Raw genomic sequence first — 14,807 nt, forward strand, 5'->3', positions numbered from 1 at the left:
CATGATTTTACCACTTAAGGTTAATTTATTTGCTTATTTTGTTAATTACTAAGATAGAAGAAAAATTTTAATAATAAAAGTGTTAGTCTTAATGCTGTCTAAAAAAATAGTTTTGTTCACCAGAAGCCATGGTAATTGCAGATTTTTCTAGGAGTAAGGAAAGTGAAAGCATCTACTTCCTGAAGCTCTGGTCTTCACTAGTATTCAAAATGACAGTCGTGCTTTTGGCTTTAAGTTAGAAGTGACAATACTTTTACATTTTTTTCTATTAGAGAGATGTCCTTACTCCATAAATTTGATATTTGAAACTCAGAAAATAGAATTGGGATAATTTTACTGTTTCTAAACTGGAGAAGTGACTTGACAGTTTAGGAATTGCCAGTGGCTAAACTGTCATTTTTTTTTTCATTCTGGACAGACTGGAGTGGATGGAGAATTAGGGTGAAAGCTTCCCATTACTGCCTTTAGCTAAACATATTTTACTACACATTGAACACAGGGGAGCTCTTTAGAGAGCATGGGGAATAGTTTAATCCATTTTTTCATAGCCACATGCTCTACTGCTTTTGCCTGAAGTGAATGATTCCAATTGACCTTGCTGCTAGGGCCAAATTTAAGTATAGACTTCCTGGGTAGACAACTACAGGGTGTGATTGGAGGGGGATCAGAGAGGGCACCTGTATAAACATATCTTCCCCATTGGCTCTAAAATGATGCCCCAAATTCCCATAAAATGGTAATATAATTCACATTGGCTTGAGGATAGGGTATGTGAAGGGGAATAGAGGTAGATAGCATTGGAGCCAGTGTAGGGCAATGGGAACCTAGGAGTGATGTAAATAGAAGCTTCTTTTAGAAAGATTAATATGGCAGCAGCATATAGGAGGGACCGAATCAGAGAGAAATCTGGATAGAAGTTCTGAATTTTCCCATCTGTGTGTCCATTCCATATACCCATGATGCCCTCTCCCTATATTTCTACCAGTTAAACTATTACCTATCTTTCAAGTCTCTGTTCAAATGCTACTCTTTCCATATCATCTTCTAGCTAGAAATGATCTATTCCTCCTTTGAATGATAAATAGCATTTATTCCTTCATTATATACTTTCTAATTCTGTTTACTATTATGATTTGCATGTATATCTTATTTTCTCTAGCTATAGAAATGAAGAATGATGTTTTATTCATCTTTATATAGTTTCAAATAATTAAGCATAGTATGTAGGTTCTCAATACATGTTTATTTGCACTGAATAAAGTAAAACTCTAAAAATTATAAAAACATGCTCCCTATACTTGAAAATTCAAAAATAAATGCCTGGGAACTGACTACTTCACCTGTGGATCTCTTGAGCACTACTTCAGGTGATAGATATATTGTAGTTCAGCATTTACTTAAAAACAAAGCTAAAAAAATTTGACTATTTTATTTCTTTTACCAGACAACCATTGTACACATTAGTCCAGTAGAACTAATGTGTGATAAAATGAATGTCAGGAGATTCTGACCTCCCCTTCCTCTCCCCCCCCACCCCCCCTCCTGCCATTTACAAGTGTATTCTATCCCACAAGTCATCATATTGCAAGATGGGTACGTGCAAGGAATATGCATGGCCATGGAAATATGTGACCAGGTAATATCTATCCCCAAGCAAGTCACACCCTGACAATGTTATCCTCATTTTAACCCTCTTTACTTCCAACAGTTCCTCCTTGAAGTATAGCTGATGTTGGGTGATGAAAGTTAAGATCCTTAAGGGCGGGGACTGTCTTTTGCCTCTTTTTGTATTCCCAGTGCTTAGCACAGTGTCTGGCACACAGTAGGTGCTTAATAAATGTTTGGGCTCAGATCTGTTACCTTAGCTTAGTTGGGATTCCCTGCTGGCATTTAGCTGCTATGCAGCTTATTCCGCTATAGCTAGAGGGACGTATATGGCTCTTTCAGCTCATAGCCTCAGAGACTATTTCAGGTCTTTTGCCATGCATACCCTAGCTAGCTTGCTTGCTTTAAAAAAACCCTTAACCTTTTAAATTCTCTTTTAAACTGCTTTCCCCTACTGTCATGAAGACTTTCTTAGGTCATACTCTGAGGTATGGTTTGAAAATCCCTGTTAACTCTTACCATATCCATGGTTCAGGAGCTTGGATCCTTTCAAATCAACTCAAGGAGCCCACTTCGCAAAACTCCAAAGTTTATGGGTAGGACTATGGTGAAGAAATTCCTTTCCATTTTCACAGTGCCCATGGTCCATGCCAATCAATTTATGAGCAAGACTAAAAAAGGCCAGGTAGCATCTTTGTCCTATTGTTCTTGCCCATCCCTCACCATCAACCAAATTGCTACACTACTTTTTTGTTGTTATTCAGTCTTGTCCAACTCTTTGTGACCTCATGGATCATAGTGTCTCTGTGATTTTCTTGGCCAAGATACTGGAGTGATTTTCCACTTCCTTTTCCATTGGATTAAGGTAAGGAGAGGTTAAGCAATGGGCCCAGGGTCATGTAATCAGTAAGTGTCTGAGGCCGGATTTGAACTCAAGTCTTTATGACTAACCCCAGTGCCCTATCCACTGTGCCACCTAGCTGTTTCCATACTTACTACTGGTTTCTGTTTAAATTTAAATAATTTAAAGTAATTAATTGAGAAACAAATGAATGATATAGACCCCAAGTAATAAAAATATTTCAAGTTGAGGTAAGGAAGACTAAAGGTGGGTCCTTAATTGGGTTTTGAAAATTATCTAGTTATTTCTATAAATGGAAAGGGAGTGTATTTCAGAAAAGGAGATGTGTGAGCAAAGGTTCATAGGTTCATAGGATTTAGAGCTAGAAGGAACTCTAGAAATTGTTCAGCCTAATCTAATTTCTAAAGTTGCAGAAATTGAAACAGTGAGTTCGAATGTTTTGGCCAAAGTTACAAAGTTAGTAAGTACTGTAAATATTAGTATAGAAACTAGAATGCACAAGATGTCTTGGGAAACAATAACTTATCTGTCTGTAGGACACTAGTCTGACAAGTGATGACCAATAGAAAAGAGAGTTTGGGATCAGTTTGTGGGTCTCAAATGTCAGGCTAAATTAAACTTTTTTCAGTAATGCAGCAAATTTTTAAGCTGGGGAATGAAATTATGAATGTGACATTTAATAAAATGAATCTTCCTACAATGTGTGTGATATTTTGAGACAGGTATGCCAGATGGGAGACTATTTTAATATTGCATGAGTTAAGTAAAAAGGGCCTAAACTAGAATGGTAATAGTAAAAAATGCAAAGGAAATTGATACTTTTGAGAGATTCTATGAAAAGAAAATGAATAGGAAATCCTGATTGATTAGTTTTAGAGGGAAAGGGAGAAATTAGAACAACTGAAAACTGAAAGGTTTCAGGTCTGGTGACCTGGAGAACAATGATTCTATCCATTAACAGAAAATCAGGAAAAAGGAGCCAATATTAATAACAAAATGATAAGCTGTTGTTTAAAGATTTTTAAGTATGAAGTTACATTCAAGAAAAAATCTGAATGACAGGGAAGAAGTTAGAGATATAGGAACAAAACTCAGAAAGGAAGCCAAGATAGACTAGCGATCTAGATGTGAGAATTATTCATACCAAGAATGAAGCCACGAACAAGGGCTCACCCAGAGGTGGGGAATCTGTGTCCTTGAGGCTAGATGTGGCCCTTTAGGTCTTCAAGTGCAGCCCTTTGACTGAATCCATGTTTGGATCACATCACCAGAGGGATACATGCATGGCCATGGAAATATACAACCAGGAAATGTCACATTTGGATAGAGTTGAAGGACCACACTTGAGAACCTAGAGGGCCCCATCCGCCTCTGAGGTCACAGGTTTCCTACCCCTGGGCTAGTTAAATGTCCAAGGCAGGAATTGAACCAAGATCTTCAGATCCAGCATGCTGTCTATGGCAAGAGGCCACTTAATTGTCAGTTGTTGCTTTTAATAATGAAAAAGCAAATATTTGAAAATGTGGTAGCTATAATATTATTGGGGGGAGGGGGTTGTGCAATGCTTATATATGTAGTGTCTGCCTTTATTTCCTCTTTAAAAAAAAAACAACAGTCTTAGGATAGATTCCTGGGTTGGAAGATCAAAACACTGTTATCTACCTTTATGGAATCTACAAAAACAAATTGAAATGGAGAATTAATGCAATTATCTGGATAACAGGAGCCATAGAATTCACACATTTGTCCTAATTTGGAGATTTTGGGAGAATTCATTTTCTACCTCAATTACCTGAGTAATTCTCCCTTCTTCGTTTCATTTTGTACTTGGAGGTAGAGACTTCATCAATGGAAAGGACAACCTACAATTTTGAGAAGCAGAAGGAAAAGAAGATTTAGGTATTAAATGGAGTATTAAATATACTCTTAAAAAAAAAAAAACTACTGAACTTTGTTTCCAGAGCACATAGGAAAAATACAGATTTTGTGGCGATTTGGAGACTGAGCTACAGCTAATTACTACAGATGTATTTTGACACCTGCCTATCTTTTGATCTAAACTAAATCATTTTTTCAGTTTGAATTTCCCTCAGCTTATGTTATAGCTGGATTCATCTTTGAATAACTTTAGATCTATCTTTAAAAAGCCATCGGGTTAGGAAAACAGGATATTAATCATCCTACCCTCATTCAAAATGTGAGTGCAGATAAGAGTGTTCAAAACAGAGAAATGTGGTTCTCTCTCTCTCTCTCTCTGCTTACATAAAAGTCAAGTCTGTAGGGGCTGTCAAATATTTAAAGTGTGATAATGAGGACTGTGCAGGTGGGGTGACTGCTTTTGGATGCCGCTCAGGAATTAAGTGCCATGTCAGGTCAACTGTATTTGTTTGATATCTTCACTCTCTTTTCCCAAAGACATTTCCCAGAGAGACTATTTATTAACTTTACGATTTGGTATTCATTCTGCCCTCTTTGATCACTTGGAGCAAATGGTGAGCTTAGGAGGACATCTGCAAGGTTGCTGAAATGTCTTGCTTGCTGAGTAATCATGCCCTCTGTGGTTAACCAGCTACTCTTTGTTTCTAATATATGAGGATCTCAGCAGGGCAAACAACAGAATCCCCACAGGGAACCTCACTGATTTCAGCTTTACACACATGCAGGTCAATTATTCACTTACTTCAAAAACTGTTTGTCTCTTGTCTTGTCATTGGGCTTCAAGATAGCCTTGTTTTTCATGGGATTGGGTCAAAAACAATGTAGCAAGATCATAGAATCCTCAGGAAAAGGTGCAGATGGCCCAGCTTGTTGTATAGAAAGACTTTTCCTCATTTCATCTGTTTTGATGAAGCACAAAGTAAGTGTTAATGAAAAGCAACACTTTTTCCATTGCCCTTATTTCTAAGTAAGAATCCCCTTCAACTACAAGATAATGTGCAAACTTCTTAGTTAGGTATTCAAGGGCCTCTGCAATCTGGCTCCAACTTACTTTTTACCCTTCCTTGTCTTAGACAATTCACAATTAATGATCCTTCTGCTCTGATCAGACTGTCTTGGTGACAGACTTGTCACTTGTCACTCCTACCCCAAACACATCTTGGCATGACCCTACCACCTCCACCCCAAACACACTTTGGTACAGCCACTACCCATCCCTATCCCAAATCAAATTTTGGGCTTCTTACCCATGCTTTACAATCCAATTTCAATCCCAGTTCTCTACAGTATAGAAGTGGCAGAGATAACACTTGATTTTGAATCAGAGGGCCCGAGTTTGACTTGTAGTTCTGTTTCTTACTACTTGTATGATCCTAGACAAGTCACTTCACTTGTCTGGGCCTCAGTTTCCTTATCAGTAAAATGATTGTGACATCATTGTATTAGAGTTTCACTCCCTATCTAGGTCTAAATCAGAAATTCTATGAAGATAAGCCTTTTCTGAATTGATGGGATAACTCAGCACCACTTGCTTGGCAAGAATTATGCACTGCCTTGACAAACTTCTCCTGCTGTTGTCTGAGTTTTTTTTTTTAACTTTGGATTATTGGTCACCTTTTCACATAGCTGTATCTTGTCTTACTGACTGGAGTATGACTGTCATGAGGGCAAGAACATTTTGCATTTGTATCACCTACAATATATTTCCCAGAAAGATACTTCCCAGATATTTATTTTCCTTTTTAAATTTTATTTAATCCTTCAGGGCTAAAGTATTAAATAAAAATCTCTGATCTCCTCTATGTGGTTACCACTTCCATTAGGGCAGATTATAAACCAGACATGCCTGTTGATCCTGTGCAATCTCTCATAGCCATTCTATAGAGGGTCTGCCCACTGAAGTAGAAATCTTCCTCTAGGTCTATTAATGTCCTATGGTAACCAGTACAGCCCTTGCACTATCTATGTGCTATCTCTACTCTTGATCCATTTAATGCAGCCTGATAATAACTGTTCCATTATTACTTACTTTAGGTTTCCAGCAGTTACTGAAAGAATCCAAATCTTCCTGCTGAATAACCATGTACAAGGTTTCCATGGAGATGGATGAGAATTGCATAATCTTCTGAAGGTTATGTGACTGTAAGGTCTCTTCAGATCATTGTCTGCCATCTTTAGAAGTCCCTTAGTTCCAGCTCCTATGCCTCTGGTACTGACATTCAGAGCTTTTGAGATCTCTCTCTCTCCCCTCTGTTCTATCCCTTTCTTTCTTCCTTCATTTCTTCCTTCCTTCCTTCCTTTCTTCGTTACTTCCTTCCTTCCTTCCTTCCTTCCTTCCTTCCTTCCTTCCTTCCTTCCCTCCCTCCTTCCTTCCTTCCTTCATTTCCTCCTCCCTTCCTTCCTCCTGAAAAAAATTAGGCCAGAACAACTTTAAGGAAAGGATTAAAAAATTTGTTGTTGTTTTTTGGTGGGAGAAAGGTATAGGGGAAGAGGAAAACTTGTGATTTCATTAATGTAGCCAGTTCCTGATGTGGAAATTTTCTCCACTGTTTCTGACTGGCAACTGATCTTTAACTAATCAAGTTAGTAAGTTGTCTAGGACACTGAAAATTTATGTCACTCAAGTCCTACTGAGTCACTAGGACTCATGGCTTTCCCTCTTTACTCATAGTCTCAAAAGTCTCTGCACTTTTAAGTATTATATCTTAAAAAGCTTTATAATCACAAAGCTTAAACCTGCACTAAGAGTTTTGAGACACTTTCAATTGCTATTCATCTCACAAATGTTTATTAGATCACACATCCAGAGCCAGAACAGATCTCTGAGGCTATCCTGCACAATCCCTTCATTTTACAGATGAGGAAATTCAGATCCAGGAAAGTTAAGTGCCTTGACTAACATCACACAAGTGTGAAGCCTGAGAAATAGGCACAAGTCACACTCAAACTCAGTTTTCTCCCTAAGAAAATGAATGTAGAATATTTGTTTTTTGAGAGCAGGAACTTTTTTTTTCAGTTTGTTTTTGTATCTCTAGTGTCTTGAGCAATACTTTTCTCCTTCTAGGTGTTTAATAAATGTTTTATTGTATTGCAGTCGATTGAATCTGATAGTTCTAGATTGGATTGGATTGGAATGAATTGTTCCAGGTTGGATTGTGCTGGAGTATATTGTTCTAGATTAGATTCCTTAGTTGTATTGAAGTGGAATGGAGCAGATTATAGTGGAGTGGTTGATTGTGAATTACATTGATTTGGATTGGGGTTCTTAGTTTAATCTTTAATTGGTATTCTGCTAAGGAGGCAAGACTGCCTCTTTTATTTAAATAATAAAGTTGAGTAAACTAAATTTCTTTTAAGCCGCAGCACCATAAACACTGGGAAAACCCTCTCTAAAAGGAGAAGCTTATAGAGCACCTAGTCCTTTTTCCTCCTGTGTTCAGTGTTGCAGCCATCTTTGGGAACTAAGATCTAGGTGTGTACTTAGAAGACTACAAGTAATGCCACTTTGCCCTTTGTAAGGAGCATTTGCTTCCTTTCCCTTTGCTGTGCTCCCTCTCTTCTAGCAGCGGCAGACAACAATCTAGCCACTAAAGATGAGCAGATTGCAGTGCTGCCAGCAGCCATCCTGGAATAGATTTTGACAGCAGTCTATTTCCCAGCCAATCTTACTTGCGAGAGCTTCATTAGCAAAGGGTTACACTATGGAGTGTATGTTTATGTGCTCACTGATGCAAGATGCTCATTTTCACTCGATGGTTCCCTCTTGGATATACTTCAACCTGATACTGTATTTTTTTTGTTTCTGGGACTGAGGGGAAAAATGTCATTCATCATATTTTATTTCATGTTCCCTACTCATTTCTAGATGGAACTTTCCACTTCCCCATGGCTTAATACTCTCCTTTTCTCCATCTTTTTTGCCCACAAGCTCACTCAATCCGTATCTCCATTTTTCTCATAATCGTAGTTTATGACTAGCATTTACATAGAGCGCTAAGGTTTAAAAAGTGTTTTACACAGGTTGCTTCATTTGATTCTTGTAACAATGCTATAAGGCAGATGCTTATAACCTAAATGCAAACCCTGTTTCCCTCAGTTTCCTCATCTGTAAAATGAGCTGGATAAGGAAATGGCAAACCACAGCTATATCCTTTCCCAAGGAAACCTCAAATGGGATCACAAAGAATTAGACACAACTGAAAAATAATTAAACAATAACAAATAACAATTATTGTCTCCATTGTACCAATGAATGAGGAAACTGAAGCAGAAGTTAGGTGAATTTCCTGGGGTGATAAAACTAGTTAAGTGTTTGATGTAGGATTTGCACTCAGATCTTCCTGACTCCAAGTCCAGAACTCTTTTGACTATACCATTTAGCTGTCTTATGTTAATAACATCAAAATTATAATTTCATGTCCTTATCTGTATGAACTAAGACAGACCCTGGCTTCAAGTCCCAACCTTGCTACAAACAACTGTAGCAATGGGTAAATCACTGTCATTTTCTTTGTCTTAATTTTCTCTTCTGTAAAATGAGGGATTTGTCTAGATGTTCTCTCAGTTACCTTCCAGCTCCCAGAATCTGTGAGTCTATAAGGATGTGAAATGTCATATGCCAACCTGTATGTGGTTGTATGGAAAGTGAAAGAGAAAACTGCCATGCGAACAAAAGAAGTCTGACTCATACTGGCACACATAGCATGTTATTGTTGCATCTAAAAAGTTGAAGAGAGATAATTTATAGGTAATTTAATTATTTTGTTAATAATGTTAGCATTTAGGGGCGGCCAGGTAGCACAGAGAGTAAGAGCACTGGCTCCAGTGTCGGGATGACCTGGGGATCGAATCCCAGGCTCAGACGCTTAGCACCCACCCAGAAACACCTTGAGCAAGTTACTTAACCCTGATTGCTTAAAAAATAATAATAATGTTAGCATTTTAAATAAAAGGACCAGTGGCACTCTTAAATGTCAAAGGCAATCATGGCAGTAGGCTCAAGGATTATTTGTCCTTTGGAAGAGGGGTGTTCTGTGGGTGGCATTCAACTCTGGGTAACAATTCATGAGAGACCAAATATTACAATGAAGAGCTGAGAGTGTCATCATGTCAAACAGAGACTGTTCCTATAATTAGCCCACCCTTTGCTTTGGACAATCTATTCAAAGAATTTATCCCCACCCAAATCTGAGTAGAATACAATGGCTTCTCCACTTAGATGGGGTCTTAACAAGACTGTTAAGAAAGTTAATCCAATCTCATTAGCAGTAATGTCCTTCTAGACTGACTTTTTTTTCTTCCGAAAAAGTGAAGAGTTCTTCATCTCCCCAAATCATTGATTATTGATAATCATATATCTCATTATATAGAGTGGACAAATGAATATTCTGCTTGAAGGAGAAAAAACTAACAAGTGTGGCCAAGACCCAATTAAATTCAATAAACTTTTATGATCTGTAAGTTTTGAGAGTGAAAAATAGAAGTTAGGATAATCTAGGCCCTAATTTTGACTCTGGCATTTTGTAGCTATGTGACCAATGTGGTAAGTCAGTTTGTTTCAGTAAGTCTCTTTGTTTCAGGAAATTCTCTAAAATTTTAACTTACAAATTGTATTCTATTCAACCACCTATAAAATCACATATATGCAAGGTGCTATACCAACGCAAAAAGAAAAGCAGTTCTTGACATCAAGGAGCTGATAATCTATAGCAGGATGCATACATGTAATAGTTAAGGATGAATAAGATTGTTTGAGAAGGGAGAAACCTGGTTAAGTAAGTTTCATTAGGCATATTCCTTAAACTTCCTCAAGTCAGTTGCTACACACAGCATTGAAACAACTAGTTAGTTGATGACCTGTAATCTACTATTGATAATATATCATAACAAAAGTTTAAATGTCATTATCATTTAATTTGACACAATATCCTAAAAAATCATTTTCTAAACCAGGGGTGGGGAACCTGTGACCTCAGGACCACATGTGGCCCTTCTAAGTTCTTGGGTGCAATGTTTTGACTGAGTCCAAGTTTTATAGGACAATTCCTTTGTGTTTTGGATTTCTTTTGTGAAGTTTGGCTTCAGTCAAAGGGCTGTACCTGAGGGCCTAGACGGCCACATCTGGCCTTGGGGCATCAGGTTCCCCACCCTTGGCCTATATTGAGGCTACCCTTTGGGTGGTAAGATTTTCTGTATTTTATGGAGTTGATTCTAAAACATCATGTACAGTCTATTACTGGGGAATTACTTGAATTCTGTTTCCCTTGGCAGAGTCAGAGTTTATGCTTCCCCAGCATGGCCTAATGAAAATTGAAAGTAATCTGTACTTCATGATATGTCATCTTATGGACATATGTACAGTATAATGACAATAATTGGTACTCACATGGCACTTTGTGGTTTGTAGAACTTTGCTTACAATTCTAAGAGGCAGGTAAGTGCCAGTGTAATTATCTAGATAAGCAATTTTATGTTCCAAGAGATGTTAACTTGACTTGCCTATGAAAAGATAGCCAGTAAATAGAGGAGGCATGATGAGGCAAAGATTTATAAGTCCACCTCCATTGTTCTTTATTAAGCCACTTCCCCAGCAGAGTATCTTGTATATCATAGATCTACAGATCTTCAATGATTTCTGATTGATTGATGAAAAAGGGAGATTGCCAAGCAGCTATTGCTTTTATATACATGGTGCCAAAAAACTGATTTATGTCCAACAATTTCACATGTATAAGAAAAGAGACTGGAGTATATAGTAGCTCATATAGGGGGAAAAAAGACCTGAGTGATTTAACTGATTGCAAATGCAGGACTATAAAGGCGATAATGATGCCCTAGTTGGTCCTGACTAGAGAACTGAATTCAATTTTGTGTGCCACACTATAAAAAGAATCGTGAGATATTAAAAAACATCTAAAGAAATAATGATAGTAAAGGGCCTCAAGAACTTCTCTATGATCAGTTGAAGGAACTGGGCAAGTTTATCCTGAAGAAGTGAAGGCTTTGGTTGGACATGATTGCTATCTTCCTAGAAATTCTCAAAGTTTATATGACCACTTGCTTGGTATATTATAAAGGAAATTCTTATCTACAATACTACAATAGGTTGGGTTAGAAAGTCTTAGAGGCCCCTTGAGACAGAGACAGAGAGACAGAGAGAGACTGAACGTGTGTCTGCAAGATACCAAAACCTTCGGTTTGATTGAATAACTCAAACAATCTGTCAGTTTAGTCAGGGGGATAAATCAGTGAAATTAATCATTTTTTTTTTGTCATCTAGAACAATGAATCATTTTGATAGACTTTTAAATAATTTACTTTTTAATGAATTGGTTTGTATTCTGTAAATAAAATCTAGGTTTGGTTTCAACCCATCACTGGTGATCAGAAATTTAAGAAACATAATTCACATAACCTAAACCTTCACACTACCTACCCAGGGACATTAACATAGAGTTTTGTTGTTGTTGTTGTTTTTTTCTGGCCCAAGTAACTCATTCTTTTGGCAGGATCTTGGTGAACAGTACTAAAGAAAATTGGGGGGAAGAATGCTGCAGTCATTAGATCCATTAAGCAGCAGGGATAGGTCCCTAGATGTGTACTTCAGGAAGGTCAGCAGCAAATTTGCAATTAAAGATAGAAGGCAGAATGCAAACTTTGCAAATCAGGGATCTCTATGAAAGGATGGTTAAAAATTCTAGAGGGTAAAAAAAATAATCCTTGTTTTCTTACAGGAAATCAGGAGGAAAAAATATATTACCAACAATCAGTAACTATCTCTAACTGTTGAATTCCGGCACTTAAAATAAATAAATAAATAAAGTGTGCAGATAAAAATCATCTGATGTTACCACTAGCAGGACCCAGCTGGCATCCCAGCTAAGCACATTGTTGTGCCAAACCCTGTCTCCTTGCTCCCTCCTCCCCACACCCTTTTGTCTGTGCTTTTCTGTTGTTAATTGGTAACCCTGGGCATCGGCTAAATCAATCAAGGGCTGCAATCTCATGCTGGTGCCACAGGATACAAACTGCCAGAGCCAACAAAAACACTATCCTATGAAGAGGAATTGGGCTGGCAATGTGAAAACACAGCAAAATGCAATACCATCTGCATTTCCTGCTACCATAGCTCAATTAGCTGATTGATTTGTAACACTTTAAAAAAAAAAATTTCTAAGCACAGCAGATTAAGAGAGTGTTTTATAATGTATTCAGTTTAATTAAACCTGAACTAAGTATAGCATTTTTTAGCTTGGTTTCCAAAAACTCAAGGAGGTCACATACCTTATTGATGTTTAACTGTCTGAGTAGAAGTAAAATAACATGGCTAAAGGTTGCATCCCAGAAAGCTACACATATTTACCTTTACAGAGCTTGATGCAATTAGAGATGAGGTGGAAATAGGAAGTTAAAGAGAGGGGGGAGGGAAGAAAAGAGGGAGAAGGATGGAGAAAGGAAAGGAGAGGGACAGAGATGGGTGGAGGGGTTAGAGGGGGAAAGAGAGATCTCTTGTTAACTGGTTTGGAATGTGCCTGATTCATATCACAAATGTGCCTTTATCTTCTGAAGGGAAATACTACTAATCAGAACTATTAAAAACTTGTATGAATGCACACACAAACACATACCCTCTCCCAGAGAAGTACTTAGTTTAAAGAAGACAGTGGGTAATCAAAATGTAAAGGTCTACAATTTTAGGTGAAAATCTGTAGCAACTGTATGTATGGATCATTTACAGAATCAGAAAATTTTATTCTATCCAACTTACATTAGAATGCTTCCTCCATCTCAGTACCTTTTGACAAAAATTTATTGATAACCTATTGCATTCAAGGTGCACTCAGATTATTGTCCATCACATCAAATACTGCTCCGTAGAATAGTCTCAGTGTTTATCACATCAAACATGCAAGTGTGTTTCCAAATTGTTAGTCATCTGATTAAACTCTCAAGTTATTGGAACCATTTGCATGTGTAATTATGATTTATTTAAAAGCACTTTGTTTGCATTACTCTTGTCTCAATTTCTTCAAAGCCAATTACTGAGAAATTGATTAGATTGATTTGATTTTAAAATCATTTGGAACTTTAAAACATTCCTTTGCATAATATCTTCTTAAAAGGTGAAACTAAAACAAAACAGAATAAAAAAAGTGTCTTGAAGAAATCTGACCTCTTATGGGTAGGAGTAAATATATAATTGCAGATGAATGACACCAAGAAAAAGAAAGTGAAACAGCTAGGACTATCTGAGTGTTGTGCCAGCAACTGGGATGATTGTTATTGATTCTCCTCCTATGGAAGAGTCAGAGATAACAAATGAACTAGTTCAATTCAATTAAAAATATTTGTCAAGTATCCATTATGAACTTGTGAATGTATAAGGAAATCAAGGGAAATCAAGGAAGTGTAAGATAAAGTTTCTGAGATGAACAGCAGAGCTGAGGTGGTAGTGTGAAGTTAGCATATCTGTAGTTATCCCAACATGTAAACAACTTTACAAAAGTGTATCAAACCAAATTCTGAGAGGGAAAAGCAACAAAAATTCACAGTAAGTCATTTTTTTTCCAGCCTAGGGCAGCTTAGGAGGACAGAAAAAGATGTCTGTGGACATCAGGATGGAAGTTAGTGGGGAGTGCAGGGCAGCAGAAGCTGAAGAGCTATAGCCTTGGAAACCATGGCAGCAGCAGTTCCTAGGAATGTTCATGGAACTGAACATCTGGCTAGAAAGAGATTTCAGGGGATCTCTGAACTAGCACTGTAGGTTCAAGTGTCATTTGACTACTGCCAGTTACCCTGTTTTGGGTTTCACTTCCTAGTTGGAGAGCAATGGCTGTAGTTGTAAGGGAGAAGGGGCCTATCTGATTAAGGACCAGAGGACTAGATCAGGAGGGTAGTGACAAGAACTCTCCCCAGATCACACCACCTTGAAAACACTAAAAACTTACAGGTACCCAGGTTTAGTTTTGAATGCAACAGGATTTAAAACCAGAAAGTTGGGCTAGACTTCCTTCTCACATACCCGGCAGAGGAAAACAGAGTCTAACTCTAACATAAAGTCCAAAATAAGAAGTAGTCTGGAAAACATGAGAAGAAAAAAAAAGAACATGGCTATAAAAAGATGTAATAATGATGGAGAAGCTCAAGATAGACAATGACTTGAAAACATCTACAAGCAAAAACTAAAAAAAAAAGCAGGCTGGACTCAAGCTCAACAAGAGTTCCAAGAAAAATTTTAGAAATAGGTTAAAAATCAAATAGCACTAGAGAAACACATGGGAAAAGAAAGAAGACCTATGTAAAAGAATTATGAAAAGACAATTAATAGCTTGGTAAAGAAGGCATAAAAATGCCCTTAAAGATCAAAACTGCCACATGTTGAAAGTGGTACCAAAAAATTGAA

At 37.4% G+C, this 14,807-nt stretch overlaps 1 protein-coding gene across 2 annotated transcripts in view; it reads left to right on the plus strand.

Moving 5' to 3' along the window:
• Nucleotides 1–14,807, plus strand: part of MACROD2 (mono-ADP ribosylhydrolase 2) — a 2,250,628-nt gene that overhangs the window by 1,841,002 nt on the left and 394,819 nt on the right. The window lies entirely within an intron of this gene.

Source organism: Petaurus breviceps, unplaced genomic scaffold (assembly GCF_028583685.1).
Source record: "Petaurus breviceps papuanus isolate PSGF00001 unplaced genomic scaffold, PetGlider_PUasm1.0 90919, whole genome shotgun sequence".
NCBI lineage: Eukaryota > Metazoa > Chordata > Mammalia > Diprotodontia > Petauridae > Petaurus > Petaurus breviceps.